Source organism: Oncorhynchus clarkii, chromosome 7 (genome assembly GCF_045791955.1).
Source record: "Oncorhynchus clarkii lewisi isolate Uvic-CL-2024 chromosome 7, UVic_Ocla_1.0, whole genome shotgun sequence".
Classification (NCBI taxonomy): domain Eukaryota; kingdom Metazoa; phylum Chordata; class Actinopteri; order Salmoniformes; family Salmonidae; genus Oncorhynchus; species Oncorhynchus clarkii.
Window position 1 is genome coordinate 7,886,499 of NC_092153.1, and position 10,000 is coordinate 7,896,498.

The following is a 10,000-nucleotide window of genomic DNA, read 5'->3' on the forward strand; positions in this document are numbered from 1 at the left end:
TCAGAGACAGAACAACCTTGTCTACTGCTGTTGAGTCGTTCATTAATAGTCAGACTGGTATCACCACAACATTCAGCATCATAGTCCTCAGAGACAGACTGGTATCACCACAACATTCAGCATTATAGTCCTCAGAGACAGACTGGTATCACCACAACATTCAGCATTATAGTCCTCAGAGTCAGACTGGTATCACCACAACATTCAGCATTATAGTCCTCAGAGACAGACTGGTATCACCACAACATTCAGCATTATAGTCCTCAGAGACAGACTGGTATCACCACAACATTCAGCATTATAGTCCTCAGAGACAGACTGGTATCACCACAACATTCAGCATTATAGTCCTCAGAGACAGACTGGTATCACCACAACATTCAGCATTATAGTCCTCAGAGACAGACTGGTATCACCACAACATTCAGCATTATAGTCCTCAGAGACAGACTGGTATCACCACAACATTCAGCATTATAGTCCTCAGAGACAGACTGGTATCACCACAACATTCAGCATTATAGTCCTCAGAGACAGACTGGTATCACCACAACATTCAGCATTATAGTCCTCAGAGACAGACTGGTATCACCACAACATTCAGCATTATAGTCCTCAGAGACAGACTGGTATCACCACAACATTCAGCATTCATAGTCCTCAGAGACAGACTGGTATCACCACAACATTCAGCATTATAGTCCTCAGAGACAGACTGGTATCACCACAACATTCAGCATTATAGTCCTCAGAGACAGACTGGTATCACCACAACATTCAGCATTATAGTCCTCAGAGACAGACTGGTATCACCACAACATTCAGCATTATAGTCCTCAGACTGGACAGCATTATAGTCCTGGTATCACCACAACATTCAGCATCATAGTCCTCAGAGACAGACTGGTATCACCACAACATTCAGCATCATAGTCCTCAGAGACAGACTGGTATCACCACAACATTCAGCATTATAGTCCTCAGAGACAGACTGGTATCACCACAACATTCAGCATCATAGTCCTCAGATACAGACTGGTATCACCACAACATTCAGCATTATAGTCCTCAGAGTCAGACTGGTATCACCACAACATTCAGCATTATAGTCCTCAGAGACAGACTGGTATCACCACAACATTCAGCATTATAGTCCTCAGAGACAGACTGATATCACCACAACGTTCAGCATCATAGTCCTCAGATACAGACTGGTATCACCACAACATTCAGCATCATAGTCCTCAGAGTCAGACTGGTATCACCACAACATTCAGCATTATAGTCCTCAGAGACAGACTGGTATCACCACAACATTCAGCATTATAGTCCTCAGAGACAGACTGGTATCACCACAACATTCAGCATTATAGTCCTCAGAGACAGACTGATATCACCACAACGTTCAGCATCATAGTCCTCAGATACAGACTGGTATCACCACAACATTCAGCATCATAGTCCTCAGAGTCAGACTGGTATCACCACAACATTCAGCATTATAGTCCTCAGAGACAGACTGGTATCACCACAACATTCAGCATCATAGTCCTCAGAGACAGAACAACCTTGTCTACTTCTGTTGAGTCGTTCATTAATAGTCAGACTGGTATCACCACAACATTCAGCATCATAGTCCTCAGAGACAGACTGGTATCACCACAACATTCAGCATCATAGTCCTCAGAGACAGAACAACCTTGTCTACTGCTGTTGAGTCGTTCAGACACAAACAACTTTTTATTTTTTTTAAAGAAGACCAATTTATTTTATTTATTAAAAAGCAATGAAAAGATCATTGTATGAAAGAAAGTCCACTCATCAAATGATAATTTATTTTTTACTGCGGTGCCGCAGCCTGTTTCTCTTTACACCCCCGCTCATCTAGTGATTAGTCGAGCAGCAAAAGGGAAGTTGGAAAGAGGGGGATGTTGAAAGTTTAGAAGACAAACTAAGTCAGCAAAAATAACGTCTTATAATAATTAATTAACACTCCAGCTATTAGTATATCTACATGAAAATACATTTAAACTTTTTTATTTTTATTTTTTATCCTAAAATGGTTTTGAAATCTATTTTATTTTCCATGAATGTCTTCATTCATAAGCGTTAGTCCCACGGTTATTAGCATCCCAGCCCTAGATTAGATCTATATTTCTATAGACATCTATAGAGAAGGACTACGACCTCTTTCACAACCTAATATCCACCGACTGCCATCATGTGTGAAGACAATGGGTGACACAGGACAACCCTGTCTTGTCTCCATAAGATGTCATTCAGATGTCTGTTTTCCTTGTGTGGCTCTGTTCACAAACAGACCCTACAGAGCCACACAGAAACACAATTAGACTCCCGGTCCTGGCTGCTATTTGTCCCTAAACAGCGAGTACACAGTGGCAGAATACCTGACGAATGTGACTGATCCAAACTTAAGAAAACTTTGACTATGTACAGACTCGGTGAGCATAGCCTTGCTGTTGAGAAAGGACCTGGCTCTCAAGAGAAGACAGCCTAGAGAGAAACTCTTCTCCAGGTTCATCTCTCTGTAGGTGGCGGCTTTGTTATCTCTGTCTCTCTGTCTCTCTCTCTCCGTCTCCCTCTCTGTCTCTCTCTCTCTCTCTCTCTCTCTCTCTCTGCCTCTCTCTCTCTCTCTCTCTCTCTCTCTCTCTCTCTCTCTCTCTCTCTCTCTCTCTCTCTCTCTCTGAAGTCATTCAGAAGACTGTCTGTTCTCCCCTCCTCCATCTCCTCTCCTCCCTGCTCCTCCCTTGTTCCAACTCTGTACTGCTCTGTATTCATGTCACTCTCGCCCACTTATAGTGCCAACAGCTCAATCACACTTCAAATGCGGCTGTCATAACACACACACACACACACACACACACACACACACACACACACACACACACACACACACACACACACACACACACACAACTCATAAACCACACACACACACAACTCATAAACCACACACACACACAACTCATAAACCACACACACACACAACTCATAAACCACACACACACACACTCCCCATCTCAATTACCATTCACTGCAGCGGCCAGCTCTACAGTAGGCCTATATTCTAGTTTGTCTGGTCTAATGTCACCCTCTCTGGCACCTCTCTGACACCTCTCTGGCACCTCTCTGACACCTCTCTGGTACCTCTCTGGCACCCTCTCTGGCACCCTCTCTGGCACCCTCTCTGGCACCTCTCTAGCACCTCTCTAGCACCTCTCTGGCACCTCTCTGGCACCCTCTCTGGCACCCTCTCTGGCACCCTCTCTGGCACCCTCTCTGGCACCCTCTCTGACACCCTCTCTGGCACCTCTCTGACACCTCTCTGATTAATAATCCGCCAGCCTCAGAGTTTTCTCCGTTTGCTACTAAACCTGCTCTAGTTTTATGAAGTAATTGATTTAATATAAATAATTGGTGGGTAGGAGTTGTATCAATAAGATGACATCACCTCATCTCTCCGTCAGTTTGTTTTAGTTATCAGGTTTCTATAAAACTAGCGGCTTCCTTCCAACGGAGAGGACTAACGCGGTGGGTTTCGGGCAGCGTGTCTGTTTCCAGCCTGTGTCTGTTTGTGACAGAGGTAAATGTTTTAGTCTTATCGGTGCCAGTACTGTGTAGGTGTTGTTGATTCTCTATGCTCCTGACTCATAATCAGCGTGGAGGAGTGGGTCTGTCTATCCCTGGAGAGAGAGAGAGAGAGAATGCCTGTATTAACTCATCTTCTCAGTCAGGGCCTCCTGCCAGCACCTAGAAGGACTAGTGATGGAGAAAACATACAAACATTTACATAGAATTTCGACAATATGTCTCATCGTTTTGTCAATATGTCTCATCGTTTTGACGATATCTCATTGTTTTGACAATATGTCTCATTGTTTTGACAATATGTCTCATCGTTTTGACGATATCTCATTGTTTTGACAATATGTCTCATTGTTTTGACAATATGTCTCATCGTTTTGACAATATATCTCATCGTTTTGACAATATATGTCATCGTTTTGACAATATATCTCATCGTTTTGACAATATATCTCATCGTTTTGACAATATATCTCATCGTTTTGACAATATATCTCATCGTTTTGACAATATATCTCATCGTTTTGACAATATATCTCATCGTTTTGACAATATATCTGTGTTTTGACAATATGTCTCATTGTTTTGACAATATATCTCATCGTTTTGACAATATATCTCAGTGTTTTGACAATATGTCTCATTGTTTTGACAATATGTCTCAGCGTTTTGACAATATGTCTCATCGTTTCGACAATATATCTCATCGTTTTGACAATATGTCTCAATATGTCTCATCGTTTTGACAATATGTCTGTGTTTTGACAATATATCTCATCGTTTTGACAATATGTCTCAATATGTCTCAGTGTTTTGACAATATATCTCATTGTTTTGACAATATGTCTCATCGTTTTGATAATATGTCTCATCGTTTCGACAATATGTCTCATCGTTTTGACAATATGTTTCATCGTTTTGACAATATGTCTCATCGTTTTGACAATATGTCTCATCGTTTTGACAATATATCTCATCGTTTTGACAATATGTCTCATCGTTTCGACAATATGTCTCATCATTTTGACAATATGTCTCAAAATGTCTCAGCGTTTTGACAACATGTCTGTGTTTTGACAATATATCTCATCGTTTTGACAATATGTCTCAATATGTCTCAGCGTTTTGACAATATGTCTCATCGTTTTTACAATATATCTCATCGTTTTGACAATATGTCTCTATGTCTCAGCGTTTTAACAATATGTCTCATCGTTTCGACAATATATCTCATCGTTTTGACAATATGTCTCTGTCTCATCGTTTTGACAATATGTCTCATCGTTTTGACGATATCTCAGTGTTTTGACAATATGTCTCATAGTTTTGACAATGTCTCATAGTTTTGACAATATGTCTCATCGTTTTGACAATATGTCTCATCGTTTTGACAATATATCTCATCGTTTTGACAATATATCTCATCGTTTTGACAATATATCTCAGCGTTTTGACAATATGTCTCAGCGTTTTGACTGTCTCATCGTTTTGACAATATGTCTCATCGTTTTGACAATATGTCTCAATATGTCTCATCGTTTTGACAATATGTCTCATCGTTTTGACAATATGTCTCAATATGTCTCATCGTTTTGACAATATGTCTCATAGTTTTGACAATATGTCTCATAGTTTTGACAATATGTCTCATCGTTTCGACAATATGTCTCATCGTTTTGACAATATGTCTCATCGTTTTGACAATATATCTCATCGTTTTGACAATGTCTCATCGTTTTGACAATATGTCTCATCGTTTTGACAATATGTCTCATCGTTTTGACGATATCTCAGTGTTTTGACAATATGTCTCATAGTTTTGACAATATGTCTCATCGTTTTGACAATATATCTCATCGTTTTGACAATATATCTCATCGTTTTGACAATATATCTCAGCGTTTTGACAATATGTCTCAGCGTTTTGACGATATGTCTCAGCGTTTTGACGATATGTCTCAGCGTATTGACTGTCTCATCGTTTTGACAATATGTCTCAGTGTTTTGACAATATGTCTCATCGTTTTGACAATATGTCTCATTGTTTTGACAATATGTCTCAGCGTTTTGACAATATGTCTCAATATGTCTCAGCGTTTTGACTGTCTCATCGTTTTGACAATATGTCTCAGTGTTTTGACAATATGTCTCATCGTTTTGACAATATGTCTCATCGTTTTGACAATATGTCTCAGTGTTTTGACAATATATCTCAGTGTTTTGACAATATGTCTCATCGTTTTGACAATAAGTCTCATCGTTTTGACAATATGTCTCATAGTTTTGACGATATCTCATCGTTTTGACAATATGTCTCATCGTTTTGACAATGTCTCATCGTTTTGACAATATATCTCAGTGTTTTGACAATATGTCTCATCGTTTTGACAAAATATCTCATCGTTTTGACAATATGTCTCATCGTTTTGACAATATGTCTCATCGTTTTGACAATATGTCTCATCGTTTTGACGATATGTCTCATCGTTTTGACAATATGTCTCATCGTTTTGACAATATGTCTCATCGTTTTGACAATATATCTCATCGTTTTGACAATATATCTCATCGTTTTGACAATATATCTCAGCGTTTTGACAATATGTCTCAGCGTTTTGACTGTCTCATCGTTTTGACAATATGTCTCATCGTTTTGACAATATGTCTCAATATGTCTCATCGTTTTGACAATATGTCTCATCGTTTTGACAATATGTCTCAATATGTCTCATCGTTTTGACAATATGTCTCATAGTTTTGACAATATGTCTCATAGTTTTGACAATATGTCTCATCGTTTCGACAATATGTCTCATCGTTTTGACAATATGTCTCATCGTTTTGACAATATATCTCATCGTTTTGACAATGTCTCATCGTTTTGACAATATGTCTCATCGTTTTGACAATATGTCTCATCGTTTTGACGATATCTCAGTGTTTTGACAATATGTCTCATAGTTTTGACAATATGTCTCATCGTTTTGACAATATATCTCATCGTTTTGACAATATATCTCATCGTTTTGACAATATATCTCAGCGTTTTGACAATATGTCTCAGCGTTTTGACGATATGTCTCAGCGTTTTGACGATATGTCTCAGCGTATTGACTGTCTCATCGTTTTGACAATATGTCTCAGTGTTTTGACAATATGTCTCATCGTTTTGACAATATGTCTCATTGTTTTGACAATATGTCTCAGCGTTTTGACAATATGTCTCAATATGTCTCAGCGTTTTGACTGTCTCATCGTTTTGACAATATGTCTCAGTGTTTTGACAATATGTCTCATCGTTTTGACAATATGTCTCAGTGTTTTGACAATATGTCTCAGTGTTTTGACAATATGTCTCAGTGTTTTGACAATATATCTCAGTGTTTTGACAATATGTCTCATCGTTTTGACAAGTCTCATCGTTTTGACAATATGTCTCATAGTTTTGATGATATCTCATCGTTTTGACAATATGTCTCATCGTTTTGACAATGTCTCATCGTTTTGACAATATATCTCAGTGTTTTGACAATATGTCTCATCGTTTTGACAAAATATCTCATCGTTTTGACAATATGTCTCATCGTTTTGACAATATGTCTCATCGTTTTGACAATATGTCTCATCGTTTTGACGATATGCCTCATCATTTTGACGATATCTCAGCGTTTTGACAATATGTCTCATTGTTTTGACAATATGTCTCATCGTTTTGACAATGTCTCATCGTTTTGACAATATCTCAGTGTTTTGACAATATGTCTCATCGTTTTGACAATATCTCAGTGTTTTGACAATATGTCTCAGCGTTTTGACAATATGTCTCATCGTTTTGACAATATCTCAGTGTTTTGACAATATGTCTCATCGTTTTGACAATATCTCAGTGTTTTGACAATATGTCTCAGCGTTTTGACAATATGTCTCAGTGTTTTGACAATATATCTCAGTGTTTTGACAATATGTCTCATAGTTTTGACAATATCTCAGTGTTTTGACAATATATCTCATCGTTTTGACAATATCTCAGTGTTTTGACAATATGTCTCATCGTTTTGACTGTCTCAATATTATTTTTGTGCTAGTTGGCTGCAGCGGCACTAAAACTGATGATTTGTTCTCCATCTTCTTTTTGAACAGGGAGACAATTTATTCTACTTTACTACTACTACAGCACTTTCATTTCCATGACTGATTAGAATTTGTTTTCCGGTGCCTCTTTCTGCCTCTCTCTCTCTCTCTCTCTCTCTCTCTGCCTCTCTCTCTCTCTCTCTCTCTCTCTCTGTCTCTCTCTCTCTGTCTCTCTCTCTCTCTCTCTCTCTCTCTCTCTGTCTCTGTCTCTGTCTCTGTCTTTCTCTCTCTCTCTCTCTCTCTCTCTCTCTCTCTCTCTCTCTCTCTCTCTCTCTCTCTCTCTCTGTCTCTGTCTCTCTGTCTCTGTCTCTGTCTTTCTCTCTCTCTCTCTCTCTCTCTCTCTCTCTCTCTCTCTCTCTCTCTCTCTCTCTCTCTCTGTCTCTCTGTCTCTGTCTCTGTCTCTCTGTCTCTGTCTCTGTCTCTCTCTCTCTCTCTCTCTCTCTGTCTCTGTCTTTCTCTCTCTCTCTATCTCTCTTTCTCTCCCTCTCTCTGTCTGAGAGAGAGGGAGTCCAGGATTCCCCTGAGGAGGTGTTGGGTTAGGATTGTGCTTTTAAACCGAGAGAGAGAGAGAGAGAGAGGGGGAGTCCAGGATTCCCCTGAGGAGGTGTTGGGTTAGGATTGTGCTTTTAAACCGAGAGAGAGAGAGAGAGAGAGGGGGAGTCCAGGATTCCCCTGAGGAGGTGTTGGGTTAGGATTGTGCTTTTAAACCGAGAGAGAGAGAGAGAGGGGGGGGGAGTCCAGGATTCCCCTGAGGAGGTGTTGGGTTAGGATTGTGCTTTTATACTGAGAGAGAGAGAGGGGGAGAGGGGGAGAGAGAGAGAGAGAGAGAGGGGGAGTCCAGGATTCCCCTGAGGAGGTGTTGGGTTAGGATTGTGCTTTTATACTGAGAGAGAGAGAGGGGGAGAGGGGGAGAGAGAGAGAGAGAGAGAGGGGGAGTCCAGGATTCCCCTGAGGAGGTGTTGGGTTAGGATTGTGCTTTTAAACCGAGAGAGAGAGAGAGAGAGAGGGAGAGAGAGAGAGAGAGAGAGAGAGAGGGGGAGTCCAGGATTCCCCTGAGGAGGTGTTGGGTTAGGATTGTGCTTTTAAACCGAGAGAGAGAGAGAGAGGGGGGGAGTCCAGGATTCCCCTGAGGAGGTGTTGGGTTAGGATTGTGCTTTTAAACCGAGAGAGAGAGAGAGAGAGAGGGGGAGAGAGAGAGGGGGAGTCCAGGATTCCCCTGAGGAGGTGTTGGGTTAGGATTGTGCTTTTAAACCGAGAGAGAGAGAGAGAGAGAGGGGGAGTCCAGGATTCCCCTGAGGAGGTGTTGGGTTAGGATTGTGCTTTTAAACCGAGAGAGAGAGAGAGAGAGGGGGGGAGTCCAGGATTCCCCTGAGGAGGTGTTGGGTTAGGATTGTGCTTTTAAACCGAGAGAGAGAGAGAGGGGGAGTCCAGGATTCCCCTGAGGAGGTGTTGGGTTAGGATTGTGCTTTTAAACCGAGAGAGAGAGAGGGAGAGAGAGAGAGAGAGAGAGAGAGAGAGAGAGAGAGGGGGAGAGAGAGAGAGAGAGAGAGGGGGAGTCCAGGATTCCCCTGAGGTGTTGGGTTAGGATTGTGCTTTTAAACCGAGAGAGAGAGAGAGAGAGAGAGGGGGAGAGAGAGAGAGAGAGAGAGGGGGAGTCCAGGAGAGGTGTTGGGTTAGAGAGAGAGAGAGAGAGAGAGGGGAGAGAGAGAGAGAGAGAGAGAGAGAGAGGGGGAGTCCAGGATTCCCCTGAGAAGGTGTTGGGTTAGGATTGTGCTTTTAAACCGGGAGGGGGAGTCCATTTTATATCTGTGTGTTTCTTCATATTCTTTCATGTTCTCTTTCTTTTTAGTGTTGAAGTGTTTGATGAATGTTTCCATATGACTGTGTTCTTCGTCATCCATCTGTTTTAAAGCAGCAGGCCTCGACAGTACATGTCTCTGCTCTGAGGAACCCCAGGAGGGTTGGTAAGTCTGTTTTAAAGCAGCAGGCCTCGACAGTACATGTCTCTGCTCTGAGGAACCCCAGGAGGGTTGGTAAGTCTGTTTTAAAGCAGTAGGCCTCGACAGTACATGTCTCTGCTCTGAGGAACCCCAGGAGGGTTGGTAAGTCTGTTTTAAAGCAGCAGGCCTCGACAGTACATGTCTCTGCTCTGAGGAACCCCAGGAGGGTTGGTAAGTCTGTTTTAAAGCAGCAGGCCTCGACAGTACATGTCTCTGCTCTGAGGAACCCCAGGAGGGTTGGTAAGTCTGTTTTAAAGCAGCAG

General features: G+C 41.3%; 1 protein-coding gene across 1 annotated transcript in view; it reads left to right on the top strand.

Moving 5' to 3' along the window:
* Nucleotides 1-10,000, top strand: part of LOC139413994 (glypican-5-like) — a 169,608-nt gene that overhangs the window by 3,893 nt on the left and 155,715 nt on the right. The window lies entirely within an intron of this gene.